Source organism: Daphnia pulicaria, chromosome 6 (assembly GCF_021234035.1).
Source record: "Daphnia pulicaria isolate SC F1-1A chromosome 6, SC_F0-13Bv2, whole genome shotgun sequence".
NCBI classification, from domain to species: Eukaryota; Metazoa; Arthropoda; class Branchiopoda; order Diplostraca; family Daphniidae; genus Daphnia; species Daphnia pulicaria.
Window position 1 is genome coordinate 17,222,384 of NC_060918.1, and position 22,186 is coordinate 17,244,569.

General features: G+C 40.3%; 45 non-coding genes across 45 annotated transcripts; 21 read left to right on the plus strand and 24 right to left on the minus strand.

Moving 5' to 3' along the window:
* Positions 1-166: 166 nt before the first annotated feature.
* On the minus strand, positions 167-248 carry Trnas-cga. The gene has a single exon. It is a non-coding gene; the product is annotated as a tRNA-Ser (tRNA).
* Positions 249-325: 77 nt separating this feature from the next.
* Positions 326-399, minus strand: Trnai-aau. The gene has a single exon. It is a non-coding gene; the product is annotated as a tRNA-Ile (tRNA).
* Positions 400-663: 264 nt separating this feature from the next.
* Trnar-ucu lies at positions 664-747 on the minus strand. The gene is given in 2 exon segments: positions 664-699; positions 711-747. It is a non-coding gene; the product is annotated as a tRNA-Arg (tRNA).
* A 118-nt stretch (positions 748-865) lies between these two features.
* Positions 866-947, plus strand: Trnas-uga. Its single transcript has one exon. It is a non-coding gene; the product is annotated as a tRNA-Ser (tRNA).
* A 990-nt stretch (positions 948-1,937) lies between these two features.
* Positions 1,938-2,013, plus strand: Trnar-ccu. The gene has a single exon. It is a non-coding gene; the product is annotated as a tRNA-Arg (tRNA).
* Positions 2,014-2,645: 632 nt separating this feature from the next.
* Trnas-gga lies at positions 2,646-2,727 on the minus strand. Its single transcript has one exon. It is a non-coding gene; the product is annotated as a tRNA-Ser (tRNA).
* A 77-nt stretch (positions 2,728-2,804) lies between these two features.
* On the minus strand, positions 2,805-2,878 carry Trnai-aau. The gene has a single exon. It is a non-coding gene; the product is annotated as a tRNA-Ile (tRNA).
* A 466-nt stretch (positions 2,879-3,344) lies between these two features.
* On the plus strand, positions 3,345-3,426 carry Trnas-uga. The gene has a single exon. It is a non-coding gene; the product is annotated as a tRNA-Ser (tRNA).
* Positions 3,427-3,837: 411 nt separating this feature from the next.
* On the plus strand, positions 3,838-3,910 carry Trnak-uuu. Its single transcript has one exon. It is a non-coding gene; the product is annotated as a tRNA-Lys (tRNA).
* Positions 3,911-4,417: 507 nt separating this feature from the next.
* Trnar-ccu lies at positions 4,418-4,490 on the plus strand. Its single transcript has one exon. It is a non-coding gene; the product is annotated as a tRNA-Arg (tRNA).
* A 635-nt stretch (positions 4,491-5,125) lies between these two features.
* Trnas-gga lies at positions 5,126-5,207 on the minus strand. Its single transcript has one exon. It is a non-coding gene; the product is annotated as a tRNA-Ser (tRNA).
* A 415-nt stretch (positions 5,208-5,622) lies between these two features.
* On the minus strand, positions 5,623-5,706 carry Trnar-ucu. Its single transcript is given in 2 exon segments — positions 5,623-5,658; positions 5,670-5,706. It is a non-coding gene; the product is annotated as a tRNA-Arg (tRNA).
* A 118-nt stretch (positions 5,707-5,824) lies between these two features.
* Trnas-uga lies at positions 5,825-5,906 on the plus strand. Its single transcript has one exon. It is a non-coding gene; the product is annotated as a tRNA-Ser (tRNA).
* Positions 5,907-6,317: 411 nt separating this feature from the next.
* On the plus strand, positions 6,318-6,390 carry Trnak-uuu. Its single transcript has one exon. It is a non-coding gene; the product is annotated as a tRNA-Lys (tRNA).
* A 506-nt stretch (positions 6,391-6,896) lies between these two features.
* On the plus strand, positions 6,897-6,969 carry Trnar-ccu. The gene has a single exon. It is a non-coding gene; the product is annotated as a tRNA-Arg (tRNA).
* A 635-nt stretch (positions 6,970-7,604) lies between these two features.
* On the minus strand, positions 7,605-7,686 carry Trnas-cga. The gene has a single exon. It is a non-coding gene; the product is annotated as a tRNA-Ser (tRNA).
* A 77-nt stretch (positions 7,687-7,763) lies between these two features.
* Positions 7,764-7,837, minus strand: Trnai-aau. Its single transcript has one exon. It is a non-coding gene; the product is annotated as a tRNA-Ile (tRNA).
* Positions 7,838-8,101: 264 nt separating this feature from the next.
* Trnar-ucu lies at positions 8,102-8,185 on the minus strand. Its single transcript is given in 2 exon segments — positions 8,102-8,137; positions 8,149-8,185. It is a non-coding gene; the product is annotated as a tRNA-Arg (tRNA).
* A 118-nt stretch (positions 8,186-8,303) lies between these two features.
* On the plus strand, positions 8,304-8,385 carry Trnas-uga. The gene has a single exon. It is a non-coding gene; the product is annotated as a tRNA-Ser (tRNA).
* Positions 8,386-8,655: 270 nt separating this feature from the next.
* Trnar-ccu lies at positions 8,656-8,728 on the plus strand. The gene has a single exon. It is a non-coding gene; the product is annotated as a tRNA-Arg (tRNA).
* Positions 8,729-9,363: 635 nt separating this feature from the next.
* Positions 9,364-9,445, minus strand: Trnas-cga. The gene has a single exon. It is a non-coding gene; the product is annotated as a tRNA-Ser (tRNA).
* Positions 9,446-9,860: 415 nt separating this feature from the next.
* On the minus strand, positions 9,861-9,944 carry Trnar-ucu. Its single transcript is given in 2 exon segments — positions 9,861-9,896; positions 9,908-9,944. It is a non-coding gene; the product is annotated as a tRNA-Arg (tRNA).
* A 118-nt stretch (positions 9,945-10,062) lies between these two features.
* Positions 10,063-10,144, plus strand: Trnas-uga. Its single transcript has one exon. It is a non-coding gene; the product is annotated as a tRNA-Ser (tRNA).
* A 1,698-nt stretch (positions 10,145-11,842) lies between these two features.
* Positions 11,843-11,924, minus strand: Trnas-cga. The gene has a single exon. It is a non-coding gene; the product is annotated as a tRNA-Ser (tRNA).
* A 415-nt stretch (positions 11,925-12,339) lies between these two features.
* On the minus strand, positions 12,340-12,423 carry Trnar-ucu. Its single transcript is given in 2 exon segments — positions 12,340-12,375; positions 12,387-12,423. It is a non-coding gene; the product is annotated as a tRNA-Arg (tRNA).
* A 118-nt stretch (positions 12,424-12,541) lies between these two features.
* Positions 12,542-12,623, plus strand: Trnas-uga. The gene has a single exon. It is a non-coding gene; the product is annotated as a tRNA-Ser (tRNA).
* Positions 12,624-13,034: 411 nt separating this feature from the next.
* On the plus strand, positions 13,035-13,107 carry Trnak-uuu. The gene has a single exon. It is a non-coding gene; the product is annotated as a tRNA-Lys (tRNA).
* Positions 13,108-13,613: 506 nt separating this feature from the next.
* Positions 13,614-13,689, plus strand: Trnar-ccu. The gene has a single exon. It is a non-coding gene; the product is annotated as a tRNA-Arg (tRNA).
* A 632-nt stretch (positions 13,690-14,321) lies between these two features.
* Positions 14,322-14,403, minus strand: Trnas-cga. Its single transcript has one exon. It is a non-coding gene; the product is annotated as a tRNA-Ser (tRNA).
* A 77-nt stretch (positions 14,404-14,480) lies between these two features.
* Trnai-aau lies at positions 14,481-14,554 on the minus strand. Its single transcript has one exon. It is a non-coding gene; the product is annotated as a tRNA-Ile (tRNA).
* Positions 14,555-14,818: 264 nt separating this feature from the next.
* Positions 14,819-14,902, minus strand: Trnar-ucu. Its single transcript is given in 2 exon segments — positions 14,819-14,854; positions 14,866-14,902. It is a non-coding gene; the product is annotated as a tRNA-Arg (tRNA).
* Positions 14,903-15,020: 118 nt separating this feature from the next.
* On the plus strand, positions 15,021-15,102 carry Trnas-uga. The gene has a single exon. It is a non-coding gene; the product is annotated as a tRNA-Ser (tRNA).
* Positions 15,103-15,513: 411 nt separating this feature from the next.
* On the plus strand, positions 15,514-15,586 carry Trnak-uuu. Its single transcript has one exon. It is a non-coding gene; the product is annotated as a tRNA-Lys (tRNA).
* A 506-nt stretch (positions 15,587-16,092) lies between these two features.
* Positions 16,093-16,165, plus strand: Trnar-ccu. Its single transcript has one exon. It is a non-coding gene; the product is annotated as a tRNA-Arg (tRNA).
* A 635-nt stretch (positions 16,166-16,800) lies between these two features.
* Positions 16,801-16,882, minus strand: Trnas-cga. The gene has a single exon. It is a non-coding gene; the product is annotated as a tRNA-Ser (tRNA).
* Positions 16,883-16,959: 77 nt separating this feature from the next.
* Trnai-aau lies at positions 16,960-17,033 on the minus strand. The gene has a single exon. It is a non-coding gene; the product is annotated as a tRNA-Ile (tRNA).
* A 264-nt stretch (positions 17,034-17,297) lies between these two features.
* On the minus strand, positions 17,298-17,381 carry Trnar-ucu. The gene is given in 2 exon segments: positions 17,298-17,333; positions 17,345-17,381. It is a non-coding gene; the product is annotated as a tRNA-Arg (tRNA).
* A 470-nt stretch (positions 17,382-17,851) lies between these two features.
* On the plus strand, positions 17,852-17,924 carry Trnar-ccu. Its single transcript has one exon. It is a non-coding gene; the product is annotated as a tRNA-Arg (tRNA).
* A 635-nt stretch (positions 17,925-18,559) lies between these two features.
* Trnas-gga lies at positions 18,560-18,641 on the minus strand. Its single transcript has one exon. It is a non-coding gene; the product is annotated as a tRNA-Ser (tRNA).
* A 77-nt stretch (positions 18,642-18,718) lies between these two features.
* Positions 18,719-18,792, minus strand: Trnai-aau. The gene has a single exon. It is a non-coding gene; the product is annotated as a tRNA-Ile (tRNA).
* A 466-nt stretch (positions 18,793-19,258) lies between these two features.
* Positions 19,259-19,340, plus strand: Trnas-uga. Its single transcript has one exon. It is a non-coding gene; the product is annotated as a tRNA-Ser (tRNA).
* Positions 19,341-19,751: 411 nt separating this feature from the next.
* Trnak-uuu lies at positions 19,752-19,824 on the plus strand. Its single transcript has one exon. It is a non-coding gene; the product is annotated as a tRNA-Lys (tRNA).
* Positions 19,825-20,330: 506 nt separating this feature from the next.
* Positions 20,331-20,403, plus strand: Trnar-ccu. Its single transcript has one exon. It is a non-coding gene; the product is annotated as a tRNA-Arg (tRNA).
* Positions 20,404-21,038: 635 nt separating this feature from the next.
* Trnas-cga lies at positions 21,039-21,120 on the minus strand. The gene has a single exon. It is a non-coding gene; the product is annotated as a tRNA-Ser (tRNA).
* Positions 21,121-21,197: 77 nt separating this feature from the next.
* On the minus strand, positions 21,198-21,271 carry Trnai-aau. Its single transcript has one exon. It is a non-coding gene; the product is annotated as a tRNA-Ile (tRNA).
* Positions 21,272-22,186: the final 915 nt, after the last annotated feature.

Genomic DNA, 22,186 nt, shown 5'->3' on the forward strand with positions numbered 1-22,186 from the left:
GCCATCACATATGCTAAAGACCTAAAGACCTTTCGTTCTTCTCTCACTGTGTACTCCCCTACTGATTTTAAACTTGGATGTTCTCCCAAAAAATGACTAGAAATAACTTCTGGCGTCACTTGATCAAATGTTGTGTAGTTACATTTACCAATAAAATGCCACAAAACGCAGATAGTAGGATTCGAACCTACGCTCCAAGATGGAAACTGATTTCGAGTCAGTCGCTTTAACCACTCGGCTATATCTGCATTCACTATTTTAGCAAAATATTTCGTATCTATCAGTACCTTTTTAGAGTGGAAAATATTTAATGAAAGAATTATAGTGGCCCGTAAGAGGATCGAACTCATGACCTCCGCGTTATTAGCACGGCGCTCTAACCAACTGAGCTAACAGGCCAATAAATTCTTAATATATTAATAAAAGGTTCATTCATCATCAGTTAGGTATACTCTGTGTGTCTTTAGAGAGAATGATTTAAGGTATCTACCAAGCAAGGCTATATCAGCAGCCAATTTCAATCGTCACTGTGAAGGCAATGCAAGCCAGTGATATTCATTGAGTGTTCGAGATATATTTGTAGTTTTATTGATCTGACATGATTCCCCATGGTTTGTGGTTAACTACTACTCATCATGAACTAATAGTTTCGTCATATGCTATTAATCGTGGCGGGACTCGAACCCGCAATTTTCGGATAACTACTTTCATAGAAGTCCGACGCCTTATCCATTAGGCCACACGACCTACACTTAAAGAAAGTGCTAGGATTTTGCATCTCTCATTTAACCTGCTCTTCAGTAAGGTCAAACGGAAATATTGGTGAACCAATAAATATTATTACTAGATTGTCTGAAAAATCGGGGCAGTTGTGGCCGAGTGGTTAAGGCGATAGACTTGAAATCTATTCCTCTCTGAGGGCGTAGGTTCGAACCCTACCAACTGCGGTGAATTGCCATTTGTTTCACATGCTAGTATTTTCTAGTGGAACAACTCATTTTCAATCGTTTACTAGTATCTCAAATTTACGCATGATTACAAATATTAACTGTGCAGTCATGGGTATCCTAGGTCCCGGGATCTATCTCGGAACCGTGGAGCCATGACCTGTTACTTGGCGTTTCCAGAAACGTGTCTATTTTTCAGAACCAGTGCCGAAATGCATTATGGCGGTCTTTGAGTGTAGTTTACAAACACAAAATGTAGTCAGAGCCAAATTATAGGATGAAAGAATGTGTACCCATTTTGTTTACGAAGAATAGAAAAACGTCCGTACTTCCGTCCGTAAAAGATCTATAAGCAATCGTAAAATTTAAAAATGAACTCGAACGGAAAACTATTGCAATACCAATTATAAAGCCCGTTTAGCTCAGACGGTAGAGCGCGGGACTTTTAATCCTGAGGTCAAGGGTTCAAGTCCCTTATCGGGCGGCTAGTCTTTTGATTTTAGTTAGTATTGTTGGTTTTCCACCATTTATTATCAAGTTAATATCGTTTGAAATCATTCACCATTATGGGCAGAATTCATAGATGTTCATAGACGACAACACGAGTTCTCATGGTGTTTCTTTACGTTAATTCCTACGATGTAGAGAAAGTGCGAACCAAAAGGAAGTACATTCGGATATAGGTCGTGGAACATACACAAATAATGAAATGAGATAGTGAGAAAGAGTATCCCTCATTGTGAGAGTAGAAAGCCTTGATATTTGATACAACTAATTGCAATAGTAAATGTATGTCCAGTTATAGAACTCGAAAGCTGTAAATAGAGTTTGTAGTTAAGATTATTCAAAAAACATGGTTTTCAAGATTGAGACGATGTCCACAGACGGTAATCGCTGTATGTTTATACAACATGGGACGTTTGGCTATCTTCTAGGTAAAAGCTTTGCAATATAACGTCATTCCTCGAATAGGAGATTCAACATAACTCAGCCTTTGTGGCCTAATGGATAAGGCACCGGCCTCCTAAGCCGGGGATTGCGAGTTCGAGTCTCGCCAGAGGGTGCGAGCAACCGAAACTATAATTATCGAAAATCGTCGTTAAATTGGCAATTACTTGTCTTTTGTTTTACTGTTTTCAAGCAAAAATTTTCATTGGTCCAAGTGTTGGGAAATCGCTGAAATGGCATGCTTAAACTTGGAAACCTTTGCCAGTGACAATTACTTGGCAGCGGAACTTATTCTGCTGTTTTACAGGTGAACTCTGACTCTCTCATCCTTCTCTGCCGTCTTCACTGGTTCCTGGAGCAACAACGCGCTGAATTCAAGACGCTGGTCATGATGGTAAGGTGCATTCTCGGCAACGTGTACTTGTTGTCTCTCATCTACTTTTAGAAACTATCTAAACCTGGCCTACGATCACAGACCTCGACTTCGATGGACCTGACTGTTCTTACCACTCGTACGGACCATTGTTGAGAGCATGCCTTATCCAGGGTCACCCCGTTGCTTAGTTTGTCTTGTCTTGTCCAGGGCCATCACATATGCTAAAGACCTAAAGACCTTTCGTTCTTCTCTCACTGTGTACTCCCCTACTGATTTTAAACTTGGATGTTCTCCCAAAAAATGACTAGAAATAACTTCTGGCGTCACTTGATCAAATGTTGTGTAGTTACATTTACCAATAAAATGCCACAAAACGCAGAGAGTAGGATTCGAACCTACGCTCCAAGATGGAAACTGATTTCCAGTCAGTCGCCTTAACCACTCGGCCATATCTGCATTCACTATTTTAGCAAAATATTTCGTATCTATCAGTACCTTTTTAGAGTGGAAAATATTTAATGAAAGAATTATAGTGGCCCGTAAGAGGATCGAACTCATGACCTCCGCGTTATTAGCACGGCGCTCTAACCAACTGAGCTAACAGGCCAATAAATTCTTAATATATTAATAAAAGGTTCATTCATCATCAGTTAGGTATACTCTGTGTGTCTTTAGAGAGAATGATTTAAGGTATCTACCAAGCAAGGCTATATCAGCAGCCAATTTCAATCGTCACTGTGAAGGCAATGCAAGCCAGTGATATTCATTGAGTGTTCGAGATATATTTGTAGTTTTATTGATCTGACATGATTCCCCATGGTTTGTGGTTAACTACTACTCATCATGAACTAATAGTTTCGTCATATGCTATTAATCGTGGCGGGACTCGAACCCGCAATTTTCGGATAACTACTTTCATAGAAGTCCGACGCCTTATCCATTACGCCACACGACCTACATTTAAAGAAAGTGCTAGGATTTTGCATCTCTCATTTAACCTGCTCTTCAGTAAGGTCAAACGGAAATATTGGTGAACCAATAAATATTATTACTAGATTGTCTGAAAAATCGGGGCAGTTGTGGCCGAGTGGTTAAGGCGATAGACTTGAAATCTATTCCTCTCTGAGGGCGTAGGTTCGAACCCTACCAACTGCGGTGAATTGCCATTTGTTTCACATGCTAGTATTTTCTAGTGGAACAACTCATTTTCAATCGTTTACTAGTATCTCAAATTTACGCATGATTACAAATATTAACTGTGCAGTCATGGGTATCCTAGGTCCCGGGATCTATCTCGGAACCGTGGAGCCATGACCTGTTACTTGGCGTTTCCAGAAACGTGTCTATTTTTCAGAACCAGTGCCGAAATGCATTATGGCGGTCTTTGAGTGTAGTTTACAAACACAAAATGTAGTCAGAGACAAATTATAGGATGAAAGAATGTGTACCCATTTTGTTTACGAAGAATAGAAAAACGTCCGTACTTCCGTCCGTAAAAGATCTATAAGCAATCGTAAAATTTAAAAATGAACTCGAACGGAAAACTATTTCAATACAAATTATTAAGCCCGGTTAGCTCAGACGGTAGAGCGCGGGACTTTTAATCCTGAGGTCAAGGGTTCAAGTCCCTTATCGGGCGGCTAGTCTTTTGATTTTAGTTAGTATTGTTGGTTTTCCACCATTTATTATCAAGTTAATATCGTTTGAAATCATTCACCATTATGGGCAGAATTCATAGATGTTCATAGACGACAACACGAGTTCTCATGGTGTTTCTTTACGTTAATTCCTACGATGTAGAGAAAGTGCGAACCAAAAGGAAGTACATTCGGATATAGGTCGTGGAACATACACAAATAATGAAATGAGATAGTGAGAAAGAGTATCCCTCATTGTGAGAGTAGAAAGCCTTGATATTTGATACAACTAATTGCAATAGTAAATGTATGTCCAGTTATAGAACTCGAAAGCTGTAAATAGAGTTTGTAGTTAAGATTATTCAAAAAAACATGGTTTTCAAGATTGAGACGATGTCCACAGACGGTAATCGCTGTATGTTTATATAACATGGGACGTTTGGCTATCTTCTAGGAAAAAGCTTTGCAATATAACGTCATTCCTCGAATAGGAGATTCAACATAACTCAGCCTTTGTGGCCTAATGGATAAGGCACCGGCCTCCTAAGCCGGGGATTGCGAGTTCGAGTCTCGCCAGAGGTAGCGAGCAACCGAAACTATAATTATCGAAAATCGTCGTTAAATTGGCAATTACTTGTCTTTTGTTTTACTGTTTTCAAGCAAAAATTTTCATTGGTCCAAGTGTTGGGAAATCGCTGAAATGGCATGCTTAAACTTGGAAACCTTTGCCAGTGACAATTACTTGGCAGCGGAACTTATTCTGCTGTTTTACAGGTGAACTCTGACTCTCTCATCCTTCTCTGCCGTCTTCACTGGTTCCTGGAGCAACAACGCGCTGAATTCAAGACGCTGGTCATGATGGTAAGGTGCATTCTCGGCAACGTGTACTTGTTGTCTCTCATCTACTTTTAGAAACTATCTAAACCTGGCCTACGATCACAGACCTCGACTTCGATGGACCTGACTGTTCTTACCACTCGTACGGACCATTGTTGAGAGCATGCCTTATCCAGGGTCACCCCGTTGCTTAGTTTGTCTTGTCTTGTCCAGGGCCATCACATATGCTAAAGACCTAAAGACCTTTCGTTCTTCTCTCACTGTGTACTCCCCTACTGATTTTAAACTTGGATGTTCTCCCAAAAAATGACTAGAAATAACTTCTGGCGTCACTTGATCAAATGTTGTGTAGTTACATTTACCAATAAAATGCCACAAAACGCAGATAGTAGGATTCGAACCTACGCTCCAAGATGGAAACTGATTTCCAGTCAGTCGCCTTAACCACTCGGCCATATCTGCATTCACTATTTTAGCAAAATATTTCGAATCTATCAGTACCTTTTTAGAGTGGAAAATATTTAATGAAAGAATTATAGTGGCACGTAAGAGGATCGAACTCATGACCTCCGCGTTATTAGCACGGCGCTCTAACCAACTGAGCTAACAGGCCAATAAATTCTTAATATATTAATAAAAGGTTCATTCATCATCAGTTAGGTATACTCTGTGTGTCTTTAGAGAGAATGATTTAAGGTATCTACCAAGCAAGGCTATATCAGCAGCCAATTTCAATCGTCACTGTGAAGGCAATGCAAGCCAGTGATATTCATTGAGTGTTCGAGATATATTTGTAGTTTTATTGATCTGACATGATTCCCCATGGTTTGTGGTTAACTACTACTCATCATGAACTAATAGTTTCGTCATATGCTATTAATCGTGGCGGGACTCGAACCCGCAATTTTCGGATAACTACTTTCATAGAAGTCCGACGCCTTATCCATTAGGCCACACGACCTACACTTAAAGAAAGTGCTAGGATTTTGCATCTCTCATTTAACCTGCTCTTCAGTAAGGTCAAACGGAAATATTGGTGAACCAATAAATATTATTACTAGATTGTCTGAAAAATCGGGGCAGTTGTGGCCGAGTGGTTAAGGCGATAGACTTGAAATCTATTCCTCTCTTAGGGCGTAGGTTCGAACCCTACCAACTGCGGTGAATTGCCATTTGTTTCACATGCTAGTATTTTCTAGTGGAACAACTCATTTTCAATCGTTTACTAGTATCTCAAATTTACGCATGATTACAAATATTAACTGTGCAGTCATGGGTATCCTAGGTCCCGGGATCTATCTCGGAACCGTGGAGCCATGACCTGTTACTTGGCGTTTCCAGAAACGTGTCTATTTTTCAGAACCAGTGCCGAAATGCATTATGGCGGTCTTTGAGTGTAGTTTACAAACACAAAATGTAGTCAGAGACAAATTATAGGATGAAAGAATGTGTACCCATTTTGTTTACGAAGAATAGAAAAACGTCCGTACTTCCGTCCGTAAAAGATCTATGAGCAATCGTAAAATTTAAAAATGAACTCGAACGGAAAACTATTGCAATACAAATTATTAAGCCCGGTTAGCTCAGACGGTAGAGCGCGGGACTTTTAATCCTGAGGTCAAGGGTTCAAGTCCCTTATCGGGCGGCTAGTCTTTTGATTTTAGTTAGTATTGTTGGTTTTCCACCATTTATTATCAAGTTAATATCGTTTGAAATCATTCACCATTATGGGCAGAATTCATAGATGTTCATAGACGACAACACGAGTTCTCATGGTGTTTCTTTACGTTAATTCCTACGATGTAGAGAAAGTGCGAACCAAAAGGAAGTACATTCGGATATAGGTCGTGGAACATACACAAATAATGAAATGAGATAGTGAGAAAGAGTATCCCTCATTGTGAGAGTAGAAAGCCTTGATATTTGATACAACTAATTGCAATAGTAAATGTATGTCCAGTTATAGAACTCGAAAGCTGTAAATAGAGTTTGTAGTTAAGATTATTCAAAAAACATGGTTTTCAAGATTGAGACGATGTCCACAGACGGTAATCGCTGTATGTTTATACAACATGGGACGTTTGGCTATCTTCTAGGTAAAAGCTTTGCAATATAACGTCATTCCTCGAATAGGAGATTCAACATAACTCAGCCTTTGTGGCCTAATGGATAAGGCACCGGCCTCCTAAGCCGGGGATTGCGAGTTCGAGTCTCGCCAGAGGTAGCGAGCAACCGAAACTATAATTATCGAAAATCGTCGTTAAATTGGCAATTACTTGTCTTTTGTTTTACTGTTTTCAAGCAAAAATTTTCATTGGTCCAAGTGTTGGGAAATCGCTGAAATGGCATGCTTAAACTTGGAAACCTTTGCCAGTGACAATTACTTGGCAGCGGAACTTATTCTGCTGTTTTACAGGTGAACTCTGACTCTCTCATCCTTCTCTGCCGTCTTCACTGGTTCCTGGAGCAACAACGCGCTGAATTCAAGACGCTGGTCATGATGGTAAGGTGCATTCTCGGCAACGTGTACTTGTTGTCTCTCATCTACTTTTAGAAACTATCTAAACCTGGCCTACGATCACAGACCTCGACTTCGATGGACCTGACTGTTCTTACCACTCGTACGGACCATTGTTGAGAGCATGCCTTATCCAGGGTCACCCCGTTGCTTAGTTTGTCTTGTCTTGTCCAGGGCCATCACATATGCTAAAGACCTAAAGACCTTTCGTTCTTCTCTCACTGTGTACTCCCCTACTGATTTTAAACTTGGATGTTCTCCCAAAAAATGACTAGAAATAACTTCTGGCGTCACTTGATCAAATGTGGTGTAGTTACATTTACCAATAAAATGCCACAAAACGCAGATAGTAGGATTCGAACCTACGCTCCAAGATGGAAACTGATTTCGAGTCAGTCGCCTTAACCACTCGGCCATATCTGCATTCACTAGTTTAGCAAAATATTTCGAATATATCAGTACCTTTTTAGAGTGGAAAATATTTTATGAAAGAATTATAGTGGCCCGTAAGAGGATCGAACTCATGACCTCCGCGTTATTAGCACGGCGCTCTAACCAACTGAGCTAACAGGCCAATAAATTCTTAATATATTAATAAAAGGTTCATTCATCATCAGTTAGGTATACTCTGTGTGTCTTTAGAGAGAATGATTTAAGGTATCTACCAAGCAAGGCTATATCAGCAGCCAATTTCAATCGTCACTGTGAAGGCAATGCAAGCCAGTGATATTCATTGAGTGTTCGAGATATATTTGTAGTTTTATTGATCTGACATGATTCCCCATGGTTTGTGGTTAACTACTACTCATCATGAACTAATAGTTTCGTCATATGCTATTAATCGTGGCGGGACTCGAACCCGCAATTTTCGGATAACTACTTTCATAGAAGTCCGACGCCTTATCCATTAGGCCACACGACCTACACTTAAAGAAAGTGCTAGGATTTTGCATCTCTCATTTAACCTGCTCTTCAGTAAGGTCAAACGGAAATATTGGTGAACCAATAAAAATTATTACTAGATTGTCTGAAAAATCGGGGCAGTTGTGGCCGAGTGGTTAAGGCGATAGACTTGAAATCTGTTCCTCTCTGAGGGCGTAGGCTCGAACCCTACCAACTGCGGTGAATTGCCATTTGTTTTGTGAGAGTAGAAAGCCTTGATATTTGATACAACTAATTGCAATAGTAAATGTATGTCCAGTTATAGAACTCGAAAGCTGTAAATAGAGTTTGTAGTTAAGATTATTCAAATAACATGGTTTTCAAGATTGAGACGATGTCCACAGACGGTAATCGCTGTATGTTTATATAACATGGGACGTTTGGCTATCTTCTAGGAAAAAGCTTTGCAATATAACGTCATTCCTCGAATAGGAGATTCAACATATCTCAGCCTTTGTGGCCTAATGGATAAGGCACCGGCCTCCTAAGCCGGGGATTGCGAGTTCGAGTCTCGCCAGAGGTAGCGAGCAACCGAAACTATAATTATCGAAAATCGTCGTTAAATTGGCAATTACTTGTCTTTTGTTTTACTGTTTTCAAGCAAAAATTTTCATTGGTCCAAGTGTTGGGAAATCGCTGAAATGGCATGCTTAAACTTGGAAACCTTTGCCAGTGACAATTACTTGGCAGCGGAACTTATTCTGCTGTTTTACAGGTGAACTCTGACTCTCTCATCCTTCTCTGCCGTCTTCACTGGTTCCTGGAGCAACAACGCGCTGAATTCAAGACGCTGGTCATGATGGTAAGGTGCATTCTCGGCAACGTGTACTTGTTGTCTCTCATCTACTTTTAGAAACTATCTAAACCTGGCCTACGATCACAGACCTCGACTTCGATGGACCTGACTGTTCTTACCACTCGTACGGACCATTGTTGAGAGCATGCCTTATCCAGGGTCACCCCGTTGCTTAGTTTGTCTTGTCTTGTCCAGGGCCATCACATATGCTAAAGACCTAAAGACCTTTCGTTCTTCTCTCACTGTGTACTCCCCTACTGATTTTAAACTTGGATGTTCTCCCAAAAAATGACTAGAAATAACTTCTGGCGTCACTTGATCAAATGTTGTGTAGTTACATTTACCAATAAAATGGCACAAAACGCAGATAGTAGGATTCGAACCTACGCTCCAAGATGGAAACTGATTTCGAGTCAGTCGCCTTAACCACTCGGCCATATCTGCATTCACTATTTTAGCAAAATATTTCGAATCTATCAGTACCTTTTTAGAGTGGAAATTATTTAATGAAAGAATTATAGTGGCCCGTAAGAGGATTGAACTCATGACCTCCGCGTTATTAGCACGGCGCTCTAACCAACTGAGCTAACAGGCCAATAAATTCTTAATATATTAATAAAAGGTTCATTCATCATCAGTTAGGTATACTCTGTGTGTCTTTAGAGAGAATGATTTAAGGTATCTACCAAGCAAGGCTATATCAGCAGCCAATTTCAATCGTCACTGTGAAGGCAATGCAAGCCAGTGATATTCATTGAGTGTTCGAGATATATTTGTAGTTTTATTGATCTGACATGATTCCCCATGGTTTGTGGTTAACTACTACTCATCATGAACTAATAGTTTCGTCATATGCTATTAATCGTGGCGGGACTCGAACCCGCAATTTTCGGATAACTACTTTCATAGAAGTCCGACGCCTTATCCATTAGGCCACACGACCTACACTTAAAGAAAGTGCTAGGATTTTGCATCTCTCATTTAACCTGCTCTTCAGTAAGGTCAAACGGAAATATTGGTGAACCAATAAATATTATTACTAGATTGTCTGAAAATTCGGGGCAGTTGTGGCCGAGTGGTTAAGGCGATAGACTTGAAATCTGTTCCTCTCTGAGGGCGTAGGTTCGAATCCTACCAACTGCGGTGAATTGCCATTTGTTTCACATGCTAGTATTTTCTAGTGGAACAACTCATTTTCAATCGTTTACTAGTATCTCAAATTTACGCATGATTACAAATATTAACTGTGCAGTCATGGGTATCCTAGGTCCCGGGATCTATCTCGGAACCGTGGAGCCATGACCTGTTACTTGGCGTTTCCAGAAACGTGTCTATTTTTCAGAACCAGTGCCGAAATGCATTATGGCGGTCTTTGAGTGTAGTTTACAAACACAAAATGTAGTCAGAGACAAATTATAGGATGAAAGAATGTGTACCCATTTTGTTTACGAAGAATAGAAAAACGTCCGTACTTCCGTCCGTAAAAGATCTATAAGCAATCGTAAAATTTAAAAATGAACTCGAACGGAAAACTATTGCAATACCAATTATTAAGCCAGGTTAGCTCAGACGGTAGAGCGCGGGACTTTTAATCCTGAGGTCAAGGGTTCAAGTCCCTTATCGGGCGGCTAGTCTTTTGATTTTAGTTAGTATTGTTGGTTTTCCACCATTTATTATCAAGTTAATATCGTTTGAAATCATTCACCATTATGGGCAGAATTCATAGATGTTCATAGACGACAACACGAGTTCTCATGGTGTTTCTTTACGTTAATTCCTACGATGTAGAGAAAGTGCGAACCAAAAGGAAGTACATTCGGATATAGGTCGTGGAACATACACAAATAATGAAATGAGATAGTGAGAAAGAGTATCCCTCATTGTGAGAGTAGAAAGCCTTGATATTTGATACAACTAATTGCAATAGTAAATGTATGTCCAGTTATAGAACTCGAAAGCTGTAAATAGAGTTTGTAGTTAAGATTATTCAAAAAACATGGTTTTCAAGATTGAGACGATGTCCACAGACGGTAATCGCTGTATGTTTATACAACATGGGACGTTTGGCTATCTTCTAGGTAAAAGCTTTGCAATATAACGTCATTCCTCGAATAGGAGATTCAACATAACTCAGCCTTTGTGGCCTAATGGATAAGGCACCGGCGTCCTAAGCCGGGGATTGCGAGTTCGAGTCTCGCCAGAGGGTGCGAGCAACCGAAACTATAATTATCGAAAATCGTCGTTAAATTGGCAATTACTTGTCTTTTGTTTTACTGTTTTCAAGCAAAAATTTTCATTGGTCCAAGTGTTGGGAAATCGCTGAAATGGCATGCTTAAACTTGGAAACCTTTGCCAGTGACAATTACTTGGCAGCGGAACTTATTCTGCTGTTTTACAGGTGAACTCTGACTCTCTCATCCTTCTCTGCCGTCTTCACTGGTTCCTGGAGCAACAACGCGCTGAATTCAAGACGCTGGTCATGATGGTAAGGTGCATTCTCGGCAACGTGTACTTGTTGTCTCTCATCTACTTTTAGAAACTATCTAAACCTGGCCTACGATCACAGACCTCGACTTCGATGGACCTGACTGTTCTTACCACTCGTACGGACCATTGTTGAGAGCATGCCTTATCCAGGGTCACCCCGTTGCTTAGTTTGTCTTGTCTTGTCCAGGGCCATCACATATGCTAAAGACCTAAAGACCTTTCGTTCTTCTCTCACTGTGTACTCCCCTACTGATTTTAAACTTGGATGTTCTCCCAAAAAATGACTAGAAATAACTTCTGGCGTCACTTGATCAAATGTGGTGTAGTTACATTTACCAATAAAATGCCACAAAACGCAGATAGTAGGATTCGAACCTACGCTCCAAGATGGAAACTGATTTCGAGTCAGTCGCCTTAACCACTCGGCCATATCTGCATTCACTATTTTAGCAAAATATTTCGAATCTATCAGTACCTTTTTAGAGTGGAAAATATGTAACGAAAGAATTATAGTGGACCGTAAGAGGATCGAACTCATGACCTCCGCGTTATTAGCACGGCGCTCTAACCAACTGAGCTAACAGGCCAATAAATTCATAATATATTAATAAAAGGTTCATTCATCATCAGTTAGGTATACTCTGTGTGTCTTTAGAGAGAATGATTTAAGGTATCTACCAAGCAAGGCTATATCAGCAGCCAATTTCAATCGTCACTGTGAAGGCAATGCAAGCCAGTGATATTCATTGAGTGTTCGAGATATATTTGTAGTTTTATTGATCTGACATGATTCCCCATGGTTTGTGGTTAACTACTACTCATCATGAACTAATAGTTTCGTCATATGCTATTAATCGTGGCGGGACTCGAACCCGCAATTTTCGGATAACTACTTTCATAGAAGTCCGACGCCTTATCCATTAGGCCACACGACCTACACTTAAAGAAAGTGCTAGGATTTTGCATCTCTCATTTAACCTGCTCTTCAGTAAGGTCAAACGGAAATATTGGTGAACCAATAAATATTATTACTAGATTGTCTGAAAAATCGGGGCAGTTGCGGCCGAGTGGTTAAGGCGATAGACTTGAAATCTATTCCTCTCTGAGGGCGTAGGTTCGAACCCTACCAATTGCGGTGAATTGGCATTTGTTTCACATGCTAGTATTTTCTAGTGGAACAACTCATTTTCAATCGTTTACTAGTATCTCAAATTTACGCATGATTACAAATATTAACTGTGCAGTCATGGGTATCCTAGGTCCCGGGATCTATCTCGGAACCGTGGAGCCATGACCTGTTACTTGGCGTTTCCAGAAACGTGTCTATTTTTCAGAACCAGTGCCGAAATGCATTATGGCGGTCTTTGAGTGTAGTTTACAAACACAAAATGTAGTCAGAGACAAATTATAGGATGAAAGAATGTGTACCCATTTTGTTTACGAAGAATAGAAAAACGTCCGTACTTCCGTCCGTAAAAGATCTATAAGCAATCGTAAAATTTAAAAATGAACTCGAACGGAAAACTATTGCAATACCAATTATTAAGCCCGGTTAGCTCAGACGGTAGAGCGCGGGACTTTTAATCCTGAGGTCAAGGGTTCAAGTCCCTTATCGGGCGGCTAGTCTTCTGATTTTAGTTAGTATTGTTGGTTTTCCACCATTTATTATCAAGTTAATATCGTTTGAAATCATTCACCATTATGGGCAGAATTCATAGATGTTCATAGACGACAACACAAGTTCTCATGGTGTTTCTTTACGTTAATTCCTACGATGTAGAGAAAGTGCGAACCAAAAGGAAGTACATTCGGATATAGGTCGTGGAACATACACAAATAATGAAATGAGATAGTGAGAAAGAGTATCCCTCATTGTGAGAGTAGAAAGCCTTGATATTTGATACAACTAATTGCAATAGTAAATGTATGTCCAGTTATAGAACTCGAAAGCTGTAAATAGAGTTTGTAGTTAAGATTATTCAAAAAACATGGTTTTCAAGATTGAGACGATGTCCACAGACGGTAATCGCTGTATGTTTATACAACATGGGACGTTTGGCTATCTTCTAGGTAAAAGCTTTGCAATATAACGTCATTCCTCGAATAGGAGATTCAACATAACTCAGCCTTTGTGGCCTAATGGATAAGGCACCGGCCTCCTAAGCCGGGGATTGCGAGTTCGAGTCTCGCCAGAGGGTGCGAGCAACCGAAACTATAATTATCGAAAATCGTCGTTAAATTGGCAATTACTTGTCTTTTGTTTTACTGTTTTCAAGCAAAAATTTTCATTGGTCCAAGTGTTGGGAAATCGCTGAAATGGCATGCTTAAACTTGGAAACCTTTGCCAGTGACAATTACTTGGCAGCGGAACTTATTCTGCTGTTTTACAGGTGAACTCTGACTCTCTCATCCTTCTCTGCCGTCTTCACTGGTTCCTGGAGCAACAACGCGCTGAATTCAAGACGCTGGTCATGATGGTAAGGTGCATTCTCGGCAACGTGTACTTGTTGTCTCTCATCTACTTTTAGAAACTATCTAAACCTGGCCTACGATCACAGACCTCGACTTCGATGGACCTGACTGTTCTTACCACTCGTACGGACCATTGTTGAGAGCATGCCTTATCCAGGGTCACCCCGTTGCTTAGTTTGTCTTGTCTTGTCCAGGGCCATCACATATGCTAAAGACCTAAAGACCTTTCGTTCTTCTCTCACTGTGTACTCCCCTACTGATTTTAAACTTGGATGTTCTCCCAAAAAATGACTAGAAATAACTTCTGGCGTCACTTGATCAAATGTGGTATAGTTACATTTACCAATAAAATGGCACAAAACGCAGATAGTAGGATTCGAACCTACGCTCCAAGATGGAAACTGATTTCGAGTCAGTCGCCTTAACCACTCGGCCATATCTGCATTTACTATTTTAGCAAAATATTTCGAATCTATCAGTACCTTTTTAGAGTGGAAAATATGTAACGAAAGAATTATAGTGGCCCGTAAGAGGATCGAACTCATGACCTCCGCGTTATTAGCACGGCGCTCTAACCAACTGAGCTAACAGGCCAATAAATTCATAATATATTAATAAAAGGTTCATTCATCATCAGTTAGGTATACTCTGTGTGTCTTTAGAGAGAATGATTTAAGGTATCTACCAAGCAAGGCTATATTAGCAGCCAATTTCAATCGTCACTGTGAAGGCAATGCAAGCCAGTGATATTCATTGAGTGTTCGAGATATATTTGTAGTTTTATTGATCTGACATTATTCCCCATGGTTTGTGGTTAACTACTACTCATCATGAACTAATAGTTTCGTCATATGCTATTAATCGTGGCGGGACTCGAACCCGCAATTTTCGGATAACTACTTTCATAGAAGTCCGACGCCTTATCCATTAGGCCACACGACCTACACTTAAAGAAAGTGCTAGGATTTTGCATCTCTCATTTAACCTGCTCTTCAGTAAGGTCAAACGGAAATATTGGTGAACCAATAAATATTATTACTAGATTGTCTGAAAAATCGGGGCAGTTGTGGCCGAGTGGTTAAGGCGATAGACTTGAAATCTAGTCCTCTCTGAGGGCGTAGGTTCGAACCCTACCAACTGCGGTGAATTGGCATTTGTTTCACATGCTAGTATTTTCTAGTGGAACAACTCATTTTCAATCGTTTACTAGTATCTCAAATTTACGCATGATTACAAATATTAACTGTGCAGTCATGGGTATCCTAGGTCCCGGGATCTATCTCGGAACCGTGGAGCCATGACCTGTTACTTGGCGTTTCCAGAAACGTGTCTATTTTTCAGAACCAGTGCCGAAATGCATTATGGCGGTCTTTGAGTGTAGTTTACAAACACAAAATGTAGTCAGAGACAAATTATAGGATGAAAGAATGTGTACCCATTTTGTTTACGAAGAATAGAAAAACGTCCGTACTTCCGTCCGTAAAAGATAAATAAGCAATCGTAAAATTTAAAAATGAACTCGAACGGAAAACTATTGCAATACCAATTATTAAGCCCGGTTAGCTCAGACGGTAGAGCGCGGGACTTTTAATCCTGAGGTCAAGGGTTCAAGTCCCTTATCGGGCGGCTGGTCTTCTGATTTTAGTTAGTATTGTTGGTTTTCCACCATTTATTATCAAGTTAATATCGTTTGAAATCATTCACCATTATGGGCAGAATTCATAGATGTTCATAGACGACAACACGAGTTCTCATGGTGTTTCTTTACGTTAATTCCTACGATGTAGAGAAAGTGCGAACCAAAAGGAAGTACATTCGGATATAGGTCGTGGAACATACACAAATAATGAAATGAGATAGTGAGAAAGAGTATCCCTCATTGTGAGAGTAGAAAGCCTTGATATTTGATACAACTAATTGCAATAGTAAATGTATGTCCAGTTATAGAACTCGAAAGCTGTAAATAGAGTTTGTAGTTAAGATTATTCAAAAAACATGGTTTTCAAGATTGAGACGATGTCCACAGACGGTAATCGCTGTATGTTTATACAACATGGGACGTTTGGCTATCTTCTAGGTAAAAGCTTTGCAATATAACGTCATTCCTCGAATAGGAGATTCAACATAACTCAGCCTTTGTGGCCTAATGGATAAGGCACCGGCCTCCTAAGCCGGGGATTGCGAGTTCGAGTCTCGCCAGAGGTAGCGAGCAACCGAAACTATAATTATCGAAAATCGTCGTTAAATTGGCAATTACTTGTCTTTTGTTTTACTGTTTTCAAGCAAAAATTTTCATTGGTCCAAGTGTTGGGAAATCGCTGAAATGGCATGCTTAAACTTGGAAACCTTTGCCAGTGACAATTACTTGGCAGCGGAACTTATTCTGCTGTTTTACAGGTGAACTCTGACTCTCTCATCCTTCTCTGCCGTCTTCACTGGTTCCTGGAGCAACAACGCGCTGAATTCAAGACGCTGGTCATGATGGTAAGGTGCATTCTCGGCAACGTGTACTTGTTGTCTCTCATCTACTTTTAGAAACTATCTAAACCTGGCCTACGATCACAGACCTCGACTTCGATGGACCTGACTGTTCTTACCACTCGTACGGACCATTGTTGAGAGCATGCCTTATCCAGGGTCACCCCGTTGCTTAGTTTGTCTTGTCTTGTCCAGGGCCATCACATATGCTAAAGACCTAAAGACCTTTCGTTCTTCTCTCACTGTGTACTCCCCTACTGATTTTAAACTTGGATGTTCTCCCAAAAAATGACTAGAAATAACTTCTGGCGTCACTTGATCAAATGTGGTGTAGTTACATTTACCAATAAAATGCCACAAAACGCAGATAGTAGGATTCGAACCTACGCTCCAAGATGGAAACTGATTTCGAGTCAGTCGCCTTAACCACTCGGCCATATCTGCATTCACTAGTTTAGCAAAATATTTCGAATATATCAGTACCTTTTTAGAGTGGAAAATATTTTATGAAAGAATTATAGTGGCCCGTAAGAGGATCGAACTCATGACCTCCGCGTTATTAGCACGGCGCTCTAACCAACTGAGCTAACAGGCCAATAAATTCTTAATATATTAATAAAAGGTTCATTCATCATCAGTTAGGTATACTCTGTGTGTCTTTAGAGAGAATGATTTAAGGTATCTACCAAGCAAGGCTATATCAGCAGCCAATTTCAATCGTCACTGTGAAGGCAATGCAAGCCAGTGATATTCATTGAGTGTTCGAGATATATTTGTAGTTTTATTGATCTGACATGATTCCCCATGGTTTGTGGTTAACTACTACTCATCATGAACTAATAGTTTCGTCATATGCTATTAATCGTGGCGGGACTCGAACCCGCAATTTTCGGATAACTACTTTCATAGAAGTCCGACGCCTTATCCATTAGGCCACACGACCTACACTTAAAGAAAGTGCTAGGATTTTGCATCTCTCATTTAACCTGCTCTTCAGTAAGGTCAAACGGAAATATTGGTGAACCAATAAAAATTATTACTAGATTGTCTGAAAAATCGGGGCAGTTGTGGCCGAGTGGTTAAGGCGATAGACTTCAAATCTGTTCCTCTCTGAGGGCGTAGGTTCGAACCCTACCAACTGCGGTGAATTGCCATTTGTTTTGTGAGAGTAGAAAGCCTTGATATTTGATACAACTAATTGCAATAGTAAATGTATGTCCAGTTATAGAACTCGAAAGCTGTAAATAGAGTTTGTAGTTAAGATTATTCAAATAACATGGTTTTCAAGATTGAGACGATGTCCACAGACGGTAATCGCTGTATGTTTATATAACATGGGACGTTTGGCTATCTTCTAGGAAAAAGCTTTGCAATATAACGTCATTCCTCGAATAGGAGATGCAACATATCTCAGCCTTTGTGGCCTAATGGATAAGGCACCGGCCTCCTAAGCCGGGGATTGCGAGTTCGAGTCTCGCCAGAGGTAGCGAGCAACCGAAACTATAATTATCGAAAATCGTCGTTAAATTGGCAATTACTTGTCTTTTGTTTTACTGTTTTCAAGCAAAAATTTTCATTGGTCCAAGTGTTGGGAAATCGCTGAAATGGCATGCTTAAACTTGGAAACCTTTGCCAGTGACAATTACTTGGCAGCGGAACTTATTCTGCTGTTTTACAGGTGAACTCTGACTCTCTCATCCTTCTCTGCCGTCTTCACTGGTTCCTGGAGCAACAACGCGCTGAATTCAAGACGCTGGTCATGATGGTAAGGTGCATTCTCGGCAACGTGTACTTGTTGTCTCTCATCTACTTTTAGAAACTATCTAAACCTGGCCTACGATCACAGACCTCGACTTCGATGGACCTGACTGTTCTTACCACTCGTACGGACCATTGTTGAGAGCATGCCTTATCCAGGGTCACCCCGTTGCTTAGTTTGTCTTGTCTTGTCCAGGGCCATCACATATGCTAAAGACCTAAAGACCTTTCGTTCTTCTCTCACTGTGTACTCCCCTACTGATTTTAAACTTGGATGTTCTCCCAAAAAATGACTAGAAATAACTTCTGGCGTCACTTGATCAAATGTTGTGTAGTTACATTTACCAATAAAATGCCACAAAACGCAGATAGTAGGATTCGAACCTACGCTCCAAGATGGAAACTGATTTCCAGTCAGTCGCCTTAACCACTCGGCCATATCTCCATTCACTATTTTAGCAAAATATTTCGAATCTATCAGTACCTTTTTAGAGTGGAAAATATTTAATGAAAGAATTATAGTGGCCCGTAAGAGGATCGAACTCATGACCTCCGCGTTATTAGCACGGCGCTCTAACCAACTGAGCTAACAGGCCAATAAATTTTTAATATATTAATAAAAGGTTCATTCATCATCAGTTAGGTATACTCTGTGTGTCTTTAGAGAGAATGATTTAAGGTATCTACCAAGCAAGGCTATATCAGCAGCCAATTTCAATCGTCACTGTGAAGGCAATGCAAGCCAGTGATATTCATTGAGTGTTCGAGATATATTTGTAGTTTTATTGATCTGACATTATTCCCCATGGTTTGTGGTTAACTACTACTCATCATGAACTAATAGTTTCGTCATATGCTATTAATCGTGGCGGGACTCGAACCCACAATTTTCGGATAACTACTTTCATAGAAGTCCGACGCCTTATCCATTACGCCACACGACCTACACTTAAAGAAAGTGCTAGGATTTTGCATCTCTCATTTAACCTGCTCTTCAATAAGGTCAAACGAAAATATTGGTGAACCAATAAATATTATTACTAGATTGTCTGAAAAATCGAGGCAGTTGTGGCCGAGTGGTTAAGGCGATAGACTTGAAATCTATTCCTCTCTGAGGGCGTAGGTTCGAACCCTACCAACTGCGGTGAATTGCCATTTGTTTCACATGCTAGTATTTTCTAGTGGAACAACTCATTTTCAATCGTTTACTAGTATCTCAAATTTACGCATGATTACAAATATTAACTGTGCAGTCATGGGTATCCTAGGTCCCGGGATCTATCTCGGAACCGTGGAGCCATGACCTGTTACTTGGCGTTTCCAGAAACGTGTCTATTTTTCAGAACCAGTGCCGAAATGCATTATGGCGGTCTTTGAGTGTAGTTTACAAACACAAAATGTAGTCAGAGACAAATTATAGGATGAAAGAATGTGTACCCATTTTGTTTACGAAGAATAGAAAAACGTCCGTACTTCCGTCCGTAAAAGATCTATGAGCAATCGTAAAATTTAAAAATGAACTCGAACGGAAAACTATTGCAATACCAATTATAAAGCCCGGTTAGCTCAGACGGTAGAGCGCGGGACTTTTAATCCTGAGGTCAAGGGTTCAAGTCCCTTATCGGGCGGCTAGTCTTTTGATTTTAGTTAGTATTGTTGGTTTTCCACCATTTATTATCAAGTTAATATCGTTTGAAATCATTCACCATTATGGGCAGAATTCATAGATGTTCATAGACGACAACACGAGTTCTCATGGTGTTTCTTTACGTTAATTCCTACGATGTAGAGAAAGTGCGAACCAAAAGGAAGTACATTCGGATATAGGTCGTGGAACATACACAAATAATGAAATGAGATAGTGAGAAAGAGTATCCCTCATTGTGAGAGTAGAAAGCCTTGATATTTGATACAACTAATTGCAATAGTAAATGTATGTCCAGTTATAGAACTCGAAAGCTGTAAATAGAGTTTGTAGTTAAGATTATTCAAAAAACATGGTTTTCAAGATTGAGACGATGTCCACAGACGGTAATCGCTGTATGTTTATATAACATGGGACGTTTGGCTATCTTCTAGGAAAAAGCTTTGCAATATAACGTCATTCCTCGAATAGGAGATTCAACATAACTCAGCCTTTGTGGCCTAATGCATAAGGCACCGGCCTCCTAAGCCGGGGATTGCGAGTTCGAGTCTCGCCAGAGGTAGCGAGCAACCGAAACTATAATTATCGAAAATCGTCGTTAAATTGGCAATTACTTGTCTTTTGTTTTACTGTTTTCAAGCAAAAATTTTCATTGGTCCAAGTGTTGGGAAATCGCTGAAATGGCATGCTTAAACTTGGAAACCTTTGCCAGTGACAATTACTTGGCAGCGGAACTTATTCTGCTGTTTTACAGGTGAACTCTGACTCTCTCATCCTTCTCTGCCGTCTTCACTGGTTCCTGGAGCAACAACGCGCTGAATTCAAGACGCTGGTCATGATGGTAAGGTGCATTCTCGGCAACGTGTACTTGTTGTCTCTCATCTACTTTTAGAAACTATCTAAACCTGGCCTACGATCACAGACCTCGACTTCGATGGACCTGACTGTTCTTACCACTCGTACGGACCATTGTTGAGAGCATGCCTTATCCAGGGTCACCCCGTTGCTTAGTTTGTCTTGTCTTGTCCAGGGCCATCACATATGCTAAAGACCTAAAGACCTTTCGTTCTTCTCTCACTGTGTACTCCCCTACTGATTTTAAACTTGGATGTTCTCCCAAAAAATGACTAGAAATAACTTCTGGCGTCACTTGATCAAATGTTGTGTAGTTACATTTACCAATAAAATGCCACAAAACGCAGATAGTAGGATTCGAACCTACGCTCCAAGATGGAAACTGATTTCGAGTCAGTCGCCTTAACCACTCGGCCATATCTGCATTCACTATTTTAGCAAAATATTTCGAATCTATCAGTACCTTTTTAGAGTGGAAAATATTTAATGAAAGAATTATAGTGGCCCGTAAGAGGATCGAACTCATGACCTCCGCGTTATTAGCACGGCGCTCTAACCAACTGAGCTAACAGGCCAATAAATTCTTAATATATTAATAAAAGGTTCATTCATCATCAGTTAGGTATACTCTGTGTGTCTTTAGAGAGAATGATTTAAGGTATCTACCAAGCAAGGCTATATCAGCAGCCAATTTCAATCGTCACTGTGAAGGCAATGCAAGCCAGTGATATTCATTGAGTGTTCGAGATATATTTGTAGTTTTATTGATCTGACATGATTCCCCATGGTTTGTGGTTAACTACTACTCATCATGAACTAATAGTTTCGTCATATGCTATTAATCGTGGCGGGTGTAATGCGCAGCCGAGACTGACCAGAGGAGTGCATATCGTGTATTGGATGTATCGTCTGTAACCCCGCCCCCTTCATGCTCTTCGTCTATTAATAGCCACAATCGTTTCTCACACCCCGCTTGAATAACCCCATATGAATCATGCTCGTTTTGTCCCGCCATATTGGAATTACTCCATTCCAATATGGCCGCGCGGGAATCCATATATAAACTCCCGTCGCACCCTCCAAGAGTCAGACTAGTCATCTCACTCTTCGACTGCTTGCGGCTCCAGTTGTAAGTCGATCTCTGTTAAACTCTTATTGTATTCTGTGCTGTGTAAACAATATACTAGTTCGGCCTAACCATCCGAGTTATTCTTTAAAGTAAGCGCGCCTTTTCAAGCCCCATAAAAGCGCCTTACATTTGGTGAACGTGCCAACTCGAACAACATAAATGTAAGTAATGCACAAAATACCAAATTTTTTCCGTAAGGCTAAGACACAAGAAGGCGACTCTGTAGTTTCCCCAACTAAACAAATTCTGACCCCGGAAGAATTAGAAAAACTAAAAAATAAAATTAAAACAGAAATATCAACAGCAGAAATCAGAATCCAATACCTATTAAACAAAACCACCCGACCAAAAGAAAGAGACC